Source organism: Oncorhynchus nerka, linkage group LG23, assembly GCF_034236695.1.
Source record: "Oncorhynchus nerka isolate Pitt River linkage group LG23, Oner_Uvic_2.0, whole genome shotgun sequence".
Classification (NCBI taxonomy): domain Eukaryota; kingdom Metazoa; phylum Chordata; class Actinopteri; order Salmoniformes; family Salmonidae; genus Oncorhynchus; species Oncorhynchus nerka.
The window spans coordinates 10989688-11003097 of NC_088418.1; positions in this window are offsets into that span (position 1 = coordinate 10989688).

Sequence of the window (13410 nt, forward strand, 5' to 3'; positions counted from 1 at the left end):
GATTCTCTATTTAGTGTGAACTCCCTTTCGCGAAATCAACAGTCAAGTCTACGCTCCTTCAATTCCAATTGCGCTTTTATAAGACATATCCCGGTACTCGCGTTTGTGTTTTTGCACGTGAGTTATCAAAGATGGTGGATAAATAAAGATGTCTTACAGAGGCCGTTGACCATTGAAAAACATGGTGACGGTTCCGATCTACTTAAATGGGTGGGTCTCCCATAGACATCAATGCAAGAGCAGCAGGGTCTGGTCTGCGTGGTTCATTGACTGTATATGATCCAGAAAAAACTTGCGAGTGGGATGTCTCGTTAATTAAATTCAAGGCGCTTTATTGGCATGGAAACAGATGTTAACATTGCCAAAGCAAGTGAAGTAGATAATATACAAAGTTAAATAAGCAATAACAGTAAACATTACATTCACAGAAGTTCCAAAAGAATAAAGACATTTCAAATGTCATATTATGTATATATACAGTGTTGTAACGATGTGCAAATGATTAAAGTACAAAAGGGAAAATTAATTAACATAAATATGGGTTGTATTTACAATGGTGTTTGTTCTTCACTGGTTGCCCCTTTCTTGTGGCAACAGGTCACACATCTTACTGCTGTGATGCACACTGGTATTTCACCCTTTTCACTCCATACATTTTCCCTGACACCCAAAAGTACGGTCCAATTCACACACTTATCAAGAGAACATCCCTGGTCATCCCTACTGCCTCTGATCTGGCGGACTCACTAAACACAAATTATTTGTTTGTAAATGAAGTCTGAGTGTTGGAGTGACCCTAGCTATCCGTAAATATAAAAATAGTAGTAGTCATAGTAGTAGTAGTAGTAGTTGTAGTAGTAGTAGTTGTAGTAGTAGTAGTAGTAGTAGTCATAGTAGTAGTAGTTGTAGTAGTAGTAGTTGTAGTAGTAGTTGTTGTAGTAGTAGTTGTTGTAGTAGTAGTATTTGTAGTAGTAGTAGTAGTCATAGTAGTAGTAGTTGTAGTATTTGTAGTAGTCATAGTAGTAATAGTTGTAGTAGTAGTAGTATTAGTTGTAGTAGTAGTCATAGTAGTAGTAGCTGTAGTAGTCATAGTAGTTGTAGTAGGCATAGTAGTAGTAGTTGTAGTTGTAGTAGTAGTAGTTGTAGTAGTAGTCATAGTAGTAGTAGCTGTAGTAGTAGTCATAGTAGTAGTAGTTGTAGTAGGCATAGTAGTAGTAGTAGTAGTCATAGTAGTAGTAGTTGTAGTAGTAGTCATAGTAGTAGTAGCTGTAGTCATAGTAGTAGTAGTTGTTGTAGTTGTAGTAGTAGTCATAGTAGTAGTAGTAGTAGTAGTCATAGTAGTAGTAGTTGTTGTAGTAGTAGTAGTTGTAGTAGTAGTTGTAGTAGTAGTTGTAGTAGTAGTAGTTGTAGTAGTAGTAGTTGTAGTAGTAGTTGTTGTAGTAGTAGTAGTTGTAGTAGTAGTTGTAGTAGTAGTAGTAGTTGTAGTAGTAGTAGTTGTAGTAGTAGTAGTTGTAGTAGTAGTCATAGTAGTAGTAGTTGTAGTAGTAGTTGTAGTAGTAGTAGTTGTAGTAGTAGTAGTTGTAGTAGTAGTCATAGTAGTAGTAGTAGTAGTAGTAGTAGTAGTAGTAGTTGTAGTAGTAGTAGTTGTAGTAGTAGTAGTTACATCAATGTAGTACACATTCATCCTCTACCTGGTAGGAGAGTTCCTTGACTCTCCTCTCATATTTCCTGACTGCTTTGATGGCATCAACTCCCCTCCTCTGCTCTCGGAGGGAGCACTCGAGGGCGCCAGGCCGCCTTTCATTACACACACTTGTCACCATCATTACGCTCATCAGCGCTCATTGGACTCACCTGGACTCCTTCACGTTTTGATTGTCTTCCCTATATCTGTCTGTTTCCTCTGTTTCATCCCAGTGTCAGCATTATTGCCATTTCTGTTTCCTCTGTCCAGACGCTGTCCATATTCTGTCCCTGTCCATTTCTGTTTCCCCTGTCCAGACGCTGTCCGTATTCTGTCCCTGTCCATTTCTGTTTCCTCTGTCCAGGCGCTGTCCGTATTCTGTCCCTGTCCATTTCTGTTTCCCCTGTCCAGACGCTGTCCGTATTCTGTCCCTGTCCATTTCTGTTTCCCCTGTCCAGACGCTGTCCGTATTCTGTCCCTGTCCATTTCTGTTTCCTCTGTCCAGACGCTGTCCGTATTCTGTCCCTGTCCATTTCTGTTTCCCCTGTCCAGACGCTGTCCGTATTCTGTCCCTGTCCATTTCTGTTTCCCCTGTCCAGACGCTGTCCGTATTCTGTCCCTGTCCATTTCTGTTTCCTCTGTCCAGACGCTGTCCGTATTCTGTCCCTGTCCATTTGTTTCCTCTGTCCAGACGCTGTCCATAATCTGTCCCTGTCCATTTCTGTTTCCTCTGTCCAGACGCTGTCCGTATTCTGTCCCTGTCCATTTCTGTTTCCCCTGTCCAGACGCTGTCCGTATTCTGTCCCTGTCCATTTCTGTTTCCCCTGTCCAGACGCTGTCCGTATTCTGTCCCTGTCCATTTCTGTTTCCTCTGTCCAGACGCTGTCCGTATTCTGTCCCTGTCCGTGGTTATTAAATGTTCACTCCCTGTACCTGCTTCTCGTCTCCAGCGTTGATCCTTACAGTCCTTGGACATGTGGTGCTGCTGCTCTGCCTTGGCCTCCTGCTCCTCCTCAAACTGTTCCCTCAGCAGGTCACAGTCATGACAGTTGGAGGGCGTGATCGGTGCTATTCACAAGGCATGAAAAAAGAAAGACATTGATTGCAATGGATTGGCATCATACTCTTTTTTTTTAAGCTCATCTTTAATGAAACAGATGGTAAACTTCTCTAGTCTTATGAGTTAATATCAAGTCGTCTCAAGGTCAAGTAGTCTTAACAAAGCACTGCTAAACAGGGTAGTTCAGTCCATTATCCGACTCTTAGACACACTATTATCTGATGGACAACAATAAACAAACACTGGTATGAATTCTTAGAGTGTAACCCCTGAATTGTTGCCTATGCTTGTCACGCCCTGACCATAGTTTGCTTTGTATATTTATATGTTTTGTTTGGTCAGGGTGTGATCTGAGTGGGCATTCTATGTTGGATGTCTAGTTTGTCTGTTTCTGTGTTTGGCCTGATATGGTTCTCAATCAGAGGCAGGTGTTAGTCGTTGTCTCTGATTGGGAACCATATTTAGGTAGCCTGGGTTTCACTGTTGGTTTGTGGGTGTTTGTTTCCGTGTCTGTCACCACACGGGACTGTTTCGGTTTGGTTATTTAATTTTATTGTTTTGTATTTCTTAGTGTTCAGCTTATGTTTTATAATAAACTATATGGACACTTACCACGCTGCGTTTTGGTCCGATCTCTGCTACACCTCCTCTTCAGACGAAGAGGAGGAAATCTGCCGTTACAATGCTGTTAATTCAACATGAACCAAACTGTTGGCTTTGAAAACACTGTATATGTCATAGTAAATACATTTACATTTACATTTAAGTCATTTAGCAGACGCTCTTATCCAGAGCGACTTACAAATTGGTGCTTTCACCTTATGACATCCAGTGGAACAGCCACTTTACAATAGTGCATCTAGGTCTTTTAAGGGGGGAGAAGGATTACTTTATCCTATCCTAGGTATTCCTTAAAGAGGTGGGGTTTCAGGTGTCTCCGGAAGGTGGTGATTGACTCCGCTACAAAGTACAAAGTAGAATCATATTCTGTATATTGTCAGAAAATATTGGTCCATATTCTTGTTGTTTTTATAGCAACAGGGGCCCTCCTAGCCGACATTGTTTAATATCCAGTGAGTTTTAGTATGACTATTCACTACCCTCTAGTGTCAATACTGTGAAAAAACAGGCCTACTTTTTTACTTCACATTCTTTTGATGAGTCAATAGAGCCACCTCCTAGATGTATGGAGATGGCTCTGGGGCCTGTTGCACAAAAGTAGAATTAAGACATCCGGGATAAATGACTCAGCTGAGCTCAATGAAGCCAAAACATGTGCGTCCAGGCTTAATTGGTTGCACAAAGACCAAGCCAGGATGAGCAGACACGGATTCATTAAGCCAGGTGAAACCAATCCTGGATAGGTGCCCCGCCACAGATCACAGATTAACTGATTTACCATGGCAACTAGAGCCGGTACTTTTCCCCGTCGGAAGCACAAATCCTCATGGAGGCATACGAGGAGGTAAAAGATATAATTAAGAAGAAAGGCAACACCGCCACAGTGATAAAGCAAAGAGAAAAAGCGTGGCAAAGTATTGCAGACCGCCTGAATGCGTAAGTAGTGCACAATTACACACTCACCGCTCCGCTGAAACATCACAATTACAATTCAAATATTTAATTCACATCTCCAAAAAATGCAGTTGTACTGTAATTATGAAACGGTTAAATTTTTAATTGAAATGCACTGCAGATATGAGTGAAATTGTGTAAAGTAACTCCATCACACTGTTTAAAGCTATGATACATTCTTTGATATTTTTACTGAAAACAAGACAAAAATACCAAGTAATTTTTTGCAGTGTGACTCCATTAAATGTGTGTGTGTGTGTGTGTGTGTAGATTAAACATGAACAAAACGGACATGGCAGATGTAGGTCAAAATCAAATACAAGAACATTCTGCAGAATGGTATGGTCCCTGACTAATATTTAACAAAGCACAAGCATATATTGTACCCAGAAGGTGCCTGCTCACACATTGTCTGTACTGTTTTAGCAGTGAAAAAGAATACCCACAGACAAGGCACGGGTGGTGGGTCACCAAAGAGCTGACCTTACCCCAGCAGAGGACATGGCCTTGGAGCTAAATAAAGGCAGGCCCGTCTTAGAGGGGATCCCTGGGGGAAAGAGACGCAGCATAGGTTCCTCCCATGCCACCCGCTTCATTCAAGGTATGTCCTTCCCATCTCTACATGGGATACAACCACATTCATATTGAATCAATTTGGACTGTCTGACTTTGGTTTACCTGCCTTGCAGTGCCTGGCAGCACTGTGTTCCTGTTAAACCAGCACAAGCACCAGACGATGCTGATCCAGTGAGTACTCCATCAAAGGCATACTGTAGGCCTGGCATGTCTTGTCTACTAGCTTCAATATGAATCCGATTAAATGTGATAGGGTGAAGGCCCCAGTGCAGCAGCAGCACATGATGGAGTGATGAGGAAAGACCATCTCTCTGGATTCCAGAAGGCATGAGGTATCATGTTAAGACTGTGAAAGTACTATTTACTCTACAATGGTGAGGAGTCCTCATCAAAATCAAAAATCTAATTTCTTTTACAGGACCCAGATGCTATCAGTGGGAAAACCAGCCTGGCAACATAGTGCGTATTACCAAATTCCAGCTGATTGTATTGTGTTCACAGAGCTCACAAGCTTTAAGTGTATGGCAACCACCTCCGGCGCCAAATAGAACTGGGTGACATAGACATTCAGTACCTTGCACTGGAGGCTCCCACCATCTATTTTTCACTGAGTGCAGCTCAGGAGGGACATTTCTCTTTGTTTACCAGCCATGATCTTATTCTGATTATAAGATTTAAGTGGTGGAAGGTGTGGTGAGCAGCCTGAGCCTTGCATTGATGGACATGGTTATGATAAATATGAGTTTGGCCCAGTGGGAGTGAGATTTTTGAAAAGGCCTTTTGGCTGATCCATGGGTGGTTTGAGGTTGGGTGGAAGAGATGGTGGGTGCTGTTGAGTCGGTGAAGGTATCCCAAAGGGTACTTGTGATGTTTGTTTGTGTTTCTTCAGATCAGAAGAACTCCGTGCGACGTAACTTGGGCCATGATCTGTGTCTTGCTTTGCTCTTAGAAATCGAGCGCCATTGAAGGGAATGATTTCTGGGGTAGCACTAAGTGTGGAGGCGGAGTAATTAAAGTTGAAAATTCTTTGTGTTTGTGACACCCGCCGATTGGTACGATGCAGACCCGGTGGGGCGCGTGGTGAAACAGAGGCAACACAGTCTGTTCTTTTGAGTTTTGAATCAGAGTCTTTACCCGACAAAGTCATGTTAGGATATATGAGTTAGCCTGTTTCAGGTGCCACGTTTATGGCCATGTCACAGCCGTGTGTAGGGGGGAGATTCCAAGATGTGGGAAGTGTGCAGGAGGGAGATTCCAAGATGTGGGAAGTGTGCAGGAGGGAGATTCCAAGATGTGGGAAGTGTGCAGGAGGGAGATTCCAAGATGTGGGAAGTGTGCAGGAGGGCATTGGACAGAGGGATCTGTAGTTTTGGTGGAAGAAGTTGTGTGCGTCAACTGTAGGGGTGCACATGTTGCTGGGGGTCGGCGGTATCCGTTGAAGAATAGGCAGGTTGAGGTGGCCAGGGTCAGAGAAGTGCCGAAGGTGTTGTATGACGAGGAAGTGAAGAAGGTAGAGGAGGATGGGTCAAGGATGAAGTATCCTGAGAGGATCCCAGTTAGTAGTAAGGACAGGCCAAAGTGATATACCCTATTCTTCAGTAAGGTTAGCTTCTGAGCGTTCATAGCGATGGTTATCAACTGTACCGCAGAGGTGTAACGTAAGTCACAAAAAATAGATGTTGTGGTGGCAGCTGCAGAGAAGTACTTGGAGGTACGAGATTTGAGTTCAGAAGAGTTACAGAGTGTGTTGAGTGGTAGTGTCTCGTCCTCTCAGGTCGTTGGCCTGGGGTAGATAGAAGGATCAGATAGAAGATAGTCATTAGTTTTTCGAACTGTCCCGTCTCTTCTTCACCCTGGAACAAAGGCAGTATCTCAAGCCTTCCCACATTGTCCACCACCAATTGAATATAATTTATGACTGAGCCAAGGTCTTCCTGTGTAGATAAGCATTCTAGCCAGTCTGACGATAAGTTCATTCATTTCTACCAAGGAACAGACAGTCATTGTTCTAATTCTTGATTATATTTACACACATAATATTCTGTACTAGGATTAAAAGAAAATTCATACATTTATATAGTAACATAATAGTATTGTGATTATTCAGTCCTGATTGAAATGTATACATAATTAGTCATTATTGATAAAAAATCCCTTAACACTAACTCACACTGGGGGGTGATAGAGAGACCCAAACCCCCACACCGGACAGTGACGCCTTTGGTCTCTGTGTATGAGGACAGGATGTTTCTAAAGGGATATGGAAGAATGTCTGACAGAATACTGAACTATCCATGATAATACATGCGGTAAAGAGGTCAATCGAACTCGATCAAAACAATGGAATTGCCATGGAAATGAGTCTCCTCATTGACCGCCGGCAAAACTAGCCTATATTTAGACCATTTTTTAAATGTGTATTTCACACTACGTTGAGGTAAAAATCAGAGTATAATGCTTGTATGGATGTGAACCCCAACACATGTCGTTGTTACCAATCAACTGCATTACATTTCAAAATGACTTTGACTACCACCACTGATTTCTGTATGCTAACTAGGAAAGCTCTGACCCACTATAGTAGCTATATTGGTCTATTGTACTTCAAACAATGTGTATTCTGGTTGCTTAGGAAGCAAACCTTCTCAGACAGCCTAATTCATACTCTTTATTTAACTAGGCAAGTCAGTTAAGAACAAATTCTTATTTTACAATGACGGCCTACCCCCGGCCAAACCCTCCCCTAACCCAGGCAACGCTGGGCCAATTGTGCGCCGCCCTATGGGACTCCCGATCACAACTGGTTGTGATACAGCCAGGGATCGAACCAGGGTCTGTAGTGACGCGTCTAGCACTGAGATGCCTTAGACAGCTGTGCCACTCGGGAGCCCAAGAGGACCTCTTAGAGGAGGTGCTCCCACAATAATGTGATTTGTATCGCATACAAGGTCATGTATTTTATTCTTCCCAGCCACACTTAGACATTACCCCTTTCCATGACCTTTTCAAGCCTTTTTTATACTCACCACACCATCAGGTTTGATTGAATGGGCTGTTTTGTCTTGTAGAAATGTGGTGCTTGCCTGTGTTTCCTTAATCCTTTATTTTAACAATACATTCAATGAAAAAATAAATATATTTTAAGATATAAGATATTTTTTGGTGTCAGGAGGTACCCAACATAACAACAGGTGGTGGTGGGTTCGACACGGTCACTCATATAGAGGTCTATAGAGCCTGTCTGCATTCCTGACTTCTGGAACCTTTCGCATGTAATATTGACATACTCAGAACCACTTGGTAGGGTATGGGTAGAGCATTTTGCGTGTGTTATTTCTTACATTATTAGCCCTGAGCGTTCTTTTGTGATATTACATACAGGAAACTTATGGATATCAGAGCGGAGGTAACTCACCAGCATTACGACCAGAAATACGACTTTCCCTAATTGGATCCTTTGTTCATACCCCCCAGGACAATTTAACTTATCCCAGAGACCGGGACGCCGCCCAGAGGCCGAGACGCCACCCAGAGGCCGAGACGCCGTCGGTGGAGAAGAGGTATTCGGAGTGGACTTCAAGTTCGACTCAGGTGGTGCGCACACCATCCACCGCTTCCGAGTATATTACTCGTTAATGTTCAGTCCCTAGACAATAAAGTAGACGAGCTCAGTGCGAGGATCCCGTTCCAGAGAGACATCAGGGACTGTAACACACTCGGTTTCATGGAATCATGGCTCTCTCTGGAAATACTGTCCCCGTCCATACAGCCAGCTGGGTTCTCAGTACATCTCGCAGACAGTAAGAAAGAACTCTCCGGGAAGAAAAAAGGTGGGGATGTATGTTTGATGATTAACTACTCATGGTGTGATTGTGATAACATACAGGAACTCAAATTCTTTTGTTCACCCAACCCAGAATACCCCGCAATCAAATGCCGAACGTATTATCTCACAAGAATTATCTTCGGTTCTAGTCTCAGCCATGTATATTCCCGCTCAAGCTGATACCACGACAGCCCCAAGGAACTACACTGGACTTTGCGTAACCTGGAAACCACATATCCTGAGGCCGAATTTATGGTAGCTACAGATTTTAACTAAGCAAATTTAAGGAAAACGCTACCAAAGTTCTATCAACACATTGTCTGTGGTACTTGCGCATCAAAAACTCAAACATTGTTATTCCCCCTTCCAGGATGCTTACAAGGCCGCCCTCCCTTAGGCAAATTAGATCATGACTCCATCCTGTTCTCGACCTTCCTATAGGCAGAAATTCAAACAGGAAGTACCTGTGCAAAAGACTATTCAAGGCTGGTCTGACCAATCGGAATCCATGCTTCAAGATTGTTTTATCACGCGGACTGGAATATGTTCCGGGTTACCTCTGAGAATAACATTGAGGTAAACATGGACACGATGACTGAGTTCACCAGGAAGTGTATAGGGGATGTTGTTCCCAGTGTGAATATTAAAACCTACCCAAACCAAAAAACGTCAATAAATGGCAGTATTTTCGTAAAACTGAAAGCCCAAACCACTGCATTTAACCAGGATACGGTGACAAACAGTGTAGTTATTCCCTCCGTAAGTCAATCAAACAGGCAAAACATCAGTACAGAGACAGAGTCGCAATTCAACGGCTCAGACACGAGACATACGTGGCAGCGTTTACAGACAATCACGGATTACAAAGGGAAAACCAGCCACGTCGTGGACACCGACGTATTCCTCCCAGACGAGCTAAACACCTTTTTAGCCTAACACAGTGCCACCGGCGTGGCCCGCTCCCAAGGACTGTGGGATCGTGTTCTCCGTGGCCGAAGTGAGTAAGACCTTTAAGCATGTTAACCCTCGCAAGTCTGGGCCAGACGGCATCCCTAGCCGGGTCCTCAGAGCATGCGCAGAACAGCTGGCTGGAGTGTTTACGGACATACTCATTCTCTCCCTATCCCAATCTGCTGTCCCCACTTGATTCAAGATGTCCACCATTGTTCCTGTAGCCAAGAAAGCAAAGCTAACTGAACTAAATTAATATTGCCCCATAGGACTCACTTCTGTCATCATGAAGTGCTTTAAAAGGCTATTTAAGGATAATATCACCTACACCTTACCTGACACCCTAGACACACTCCAATTTGCATACTGCCCCAACAGATCCACAGATGATGCAATCTCTATTGCACTCCACACTGCCCTTTCACACCTGGACAAAAGGAACACCTATGTGAGAATACTATTCACGGACTACAGCTCAGCATTCAACACTATAGTGCACTCAAAGTTCATCACTAAGCTAAGGACCCTGGGACTAAACACCTCCCTCTGCAACTGGATCCTGGACTTCCTGACGGGCCGACCCCAGGTGGTAAGGGTAGATAACAACACATTCGCCACGCTGATCCTCAACACGAGGGCCCCTCAGGGGTGTGTGCTCAGTCCCCTCCTCCCTATTCACCCACGACTGCACAGCCAGGCATGACTCCAACACCATCATTAAGTTTGCCGATGACACAACAGTGGTAGGCCTGATCAACGACAACAATGAGACAGGGAGGAGGTCAGAGACCTGACCATGTGGTGCAAGCACAGCAACTTCTCCCTCAACGTGATCAAGACAAAGGAGATGATTGTGGACTATAAGAAAAGGAGGATCGAGCACACCCCCATTCTCATTGACGGGGCTGTAGTGCAGCAGGTTGAGAGCTTCAAGTTCCTTGCCGTCCACATCACCAACAAACTAACATGGTCCAAGCACACCAAGACAGTCATGAAGAGGGCACGACAAGATTTGGCATGGGTCCTCAGATCCTCAAAAGGTTTTACAGCTGCACCATCGAGAGCATCCTGATGGGTTGCATCACTGCCTGGTATGGCAACTGCTCGGCCTCCGACACCAAGGAACTACAGAGGGTAGTGCGTACAGCCCAGTATATCACCCGGGGCCAAGATTCCTGCCATCCAAGACCTCTATACCAGGTGGTGTCAGAGGAAGGTCCTAAATATTGTCAAAAACTCCAGCCATCCTAGTCATAGACTGTTTTCTCTGCTACCGCATGGCAAGCGGTACGGGAGCACCAAGTTTAGGTCCAAGAGGTTTCTAAACAGCTTCTACCCCCAAGCCATAAGACTCCTGAACAGCTAATCAAATGGCTACCCAGACTATTTGCATTGCTATATATTTGTATATAGCCCCGCTATTGTTATTACTGCTGCTCTTCAATCATTTGTTATTCTTATCTCTTACTTTTTTGTTGTTGTATTTTCTTAAAACTGCATTGTTGGTTTGAGCTTGAACTCTGACATCACGTACTAAGGAAATTACCTTGATAACAGCATTTTACAGTAGGTAAATGCAACAACAAAAACATTATTTATAAAAGACAATCTATTAATATGGTGTTTACACTATAATTTGTTCACGAGCATGATAGCTGGACTTTTAGTTTACGGTTGACGCAGTTGCTTTGCTATTAGCCAATCGGTGTTCTCAGCGAGTTCAAAGAACGTGAACGCACACGCTCCCAGTTTACAAGTAGTATTTTGCAAGTTTACCACTTGTTATGAATGCATAATAACACAGCAGCCCATTGTTTCCTTCCCAGCCTTTTCCTTGAGGCCCCAACACCAGCCTTTTCCTGAGGCCCCAACACCAGCCATTTTCTTGAGGCCCCAACACCAGCCTTTTCCTTGAGGCTCCAACACCAGCCTTTTCCTTGAGGCCCCAACACCAGCATTTTCCTTGAGGCCCCAACACCAGCCTTTTCCTTGAGGCCCCAACACCAGCCTTTTTCTTGAGGCCCCAACACCAGCCTTTTTCTTGAGGCCTCCATTATTAACCGTACAATGATAATTTTATAACTGCGTGGCCAAGCACGCCTCCAACTCAATCATCAAGTTTGCAGACGACACAACAGTAGTAGGCTTGATTACTAACAACGATGAGACAGCCTACAGGGAGGAGGTGAGGGCTCTGGGAGTGTGGTGCCAGGAAAATAACGTCTCCCTCAACGTCAACAAAACTAAGGAGATGATTGTGGACTTCAGGAAACAGCAGAGGGAGCACCCACCTATCCACATCAACTGGGCCGTGGTGGAGAAGGTGGAATGCTTCAAGTTCTTCGGCGTACACATCACTAACAAACTGAAATGGTCCACCCACACAGACAGGGGCAATAGCACCTCTTCAACCTCAAAAGGCTGAAGAAATTTTGCTTAACACCTAAAACCCTCACACATTTTTACAGATGCGCAATTGAGAGCATCCTGTCGGGCTGAATCACCGCCTGGTACGGCAACTGCACTGCCCACAACCGCAAAGCCTTCCAGAGGGTGGTGCGGTTTGCACAACGCATTACTGAGGGCAAACTTACCGCCCTCCTGGACACCTACAGCACCCGATGTCACAGGAAGGCCAAAAGGATCATCAAGGACAACAACCACCTGAGCCACTGCCTGTTCACCCCGATATCATCCAGAAGGCGAGGTCAGTACAGGTGCATGAAAGCTGGGACCAAGAGACTGAAAAACAGCTTCTATCTCAAGGCCATTGGACTACTAACCAGCCATCACAAGCACATCAGAGGCGGCTGCCTATAGACACAGATTAGGAATCACTGGCCACTTTAAGGAAATGAAACACTAGCCACTTTAATAATGTCTCCGTATTTAGCATTACTCATCTCATATGTATAAACTGCACTCTACACTATTCTACGTTATCTTAAATTGTGTTTACATATTGCATCACCCATCTCATATGTATAAACTGTACTCTATACTCTACGGTATCTCTGTACTCTACAGTATCTTAGTCACTTTAATTGTGTGTAAATATTGCATCACCCATCTCAGCCCGACTAACCGTCTGTATGTAGCCTCACTACTCTATATAGCCTCGCTACTGTATATAGCCTCGCTACTGTATATAGCCTTGCTATTGTATATAGCCTCACTACTGTATATAGCCTCGCTACTGTATATAGCCTCGCTACTGTATATAGCCTCACTACTGTATATAGCCTCGCTACTGTATATAGCCTTGCTACTGTATATAGCCTCGCTACTGTTATTTTCCTCTATGAAGACGACACCATTCTGTATATATCTGGCCCTTCTTTGGACACTGTGCTAACAAACCTCCAAATGAGCTTCAATGCCATACAACACTCATTCTGTGCCAACTGCTTTTAAATGCTAGTAAAACTAAGTGCATGCTCTTCAACCGATTGCTGCCCTCACCCTCCCGTCTGGCTAGCATCACTACTCTGGACGGTTCTGACTTAGAATACGTGGACAACTACAAATACCTAGGTGTCTGGTTAGACTGTAAACTCTCCTTCCAAACTCACATTAGCACGCTCTCCAGCAGGTATATTTCACTGGTCATCCCCAAAGCCAACACTTCCTTTGGCCGCCTTTCTTTCCATTTCTCTGCTGCCAATGACTGGAACGAATTGCAAAAATCACTGAAGCTGGAGTCTTATATCTCCCTCTCTAACTTTAAGCATCAGCTGT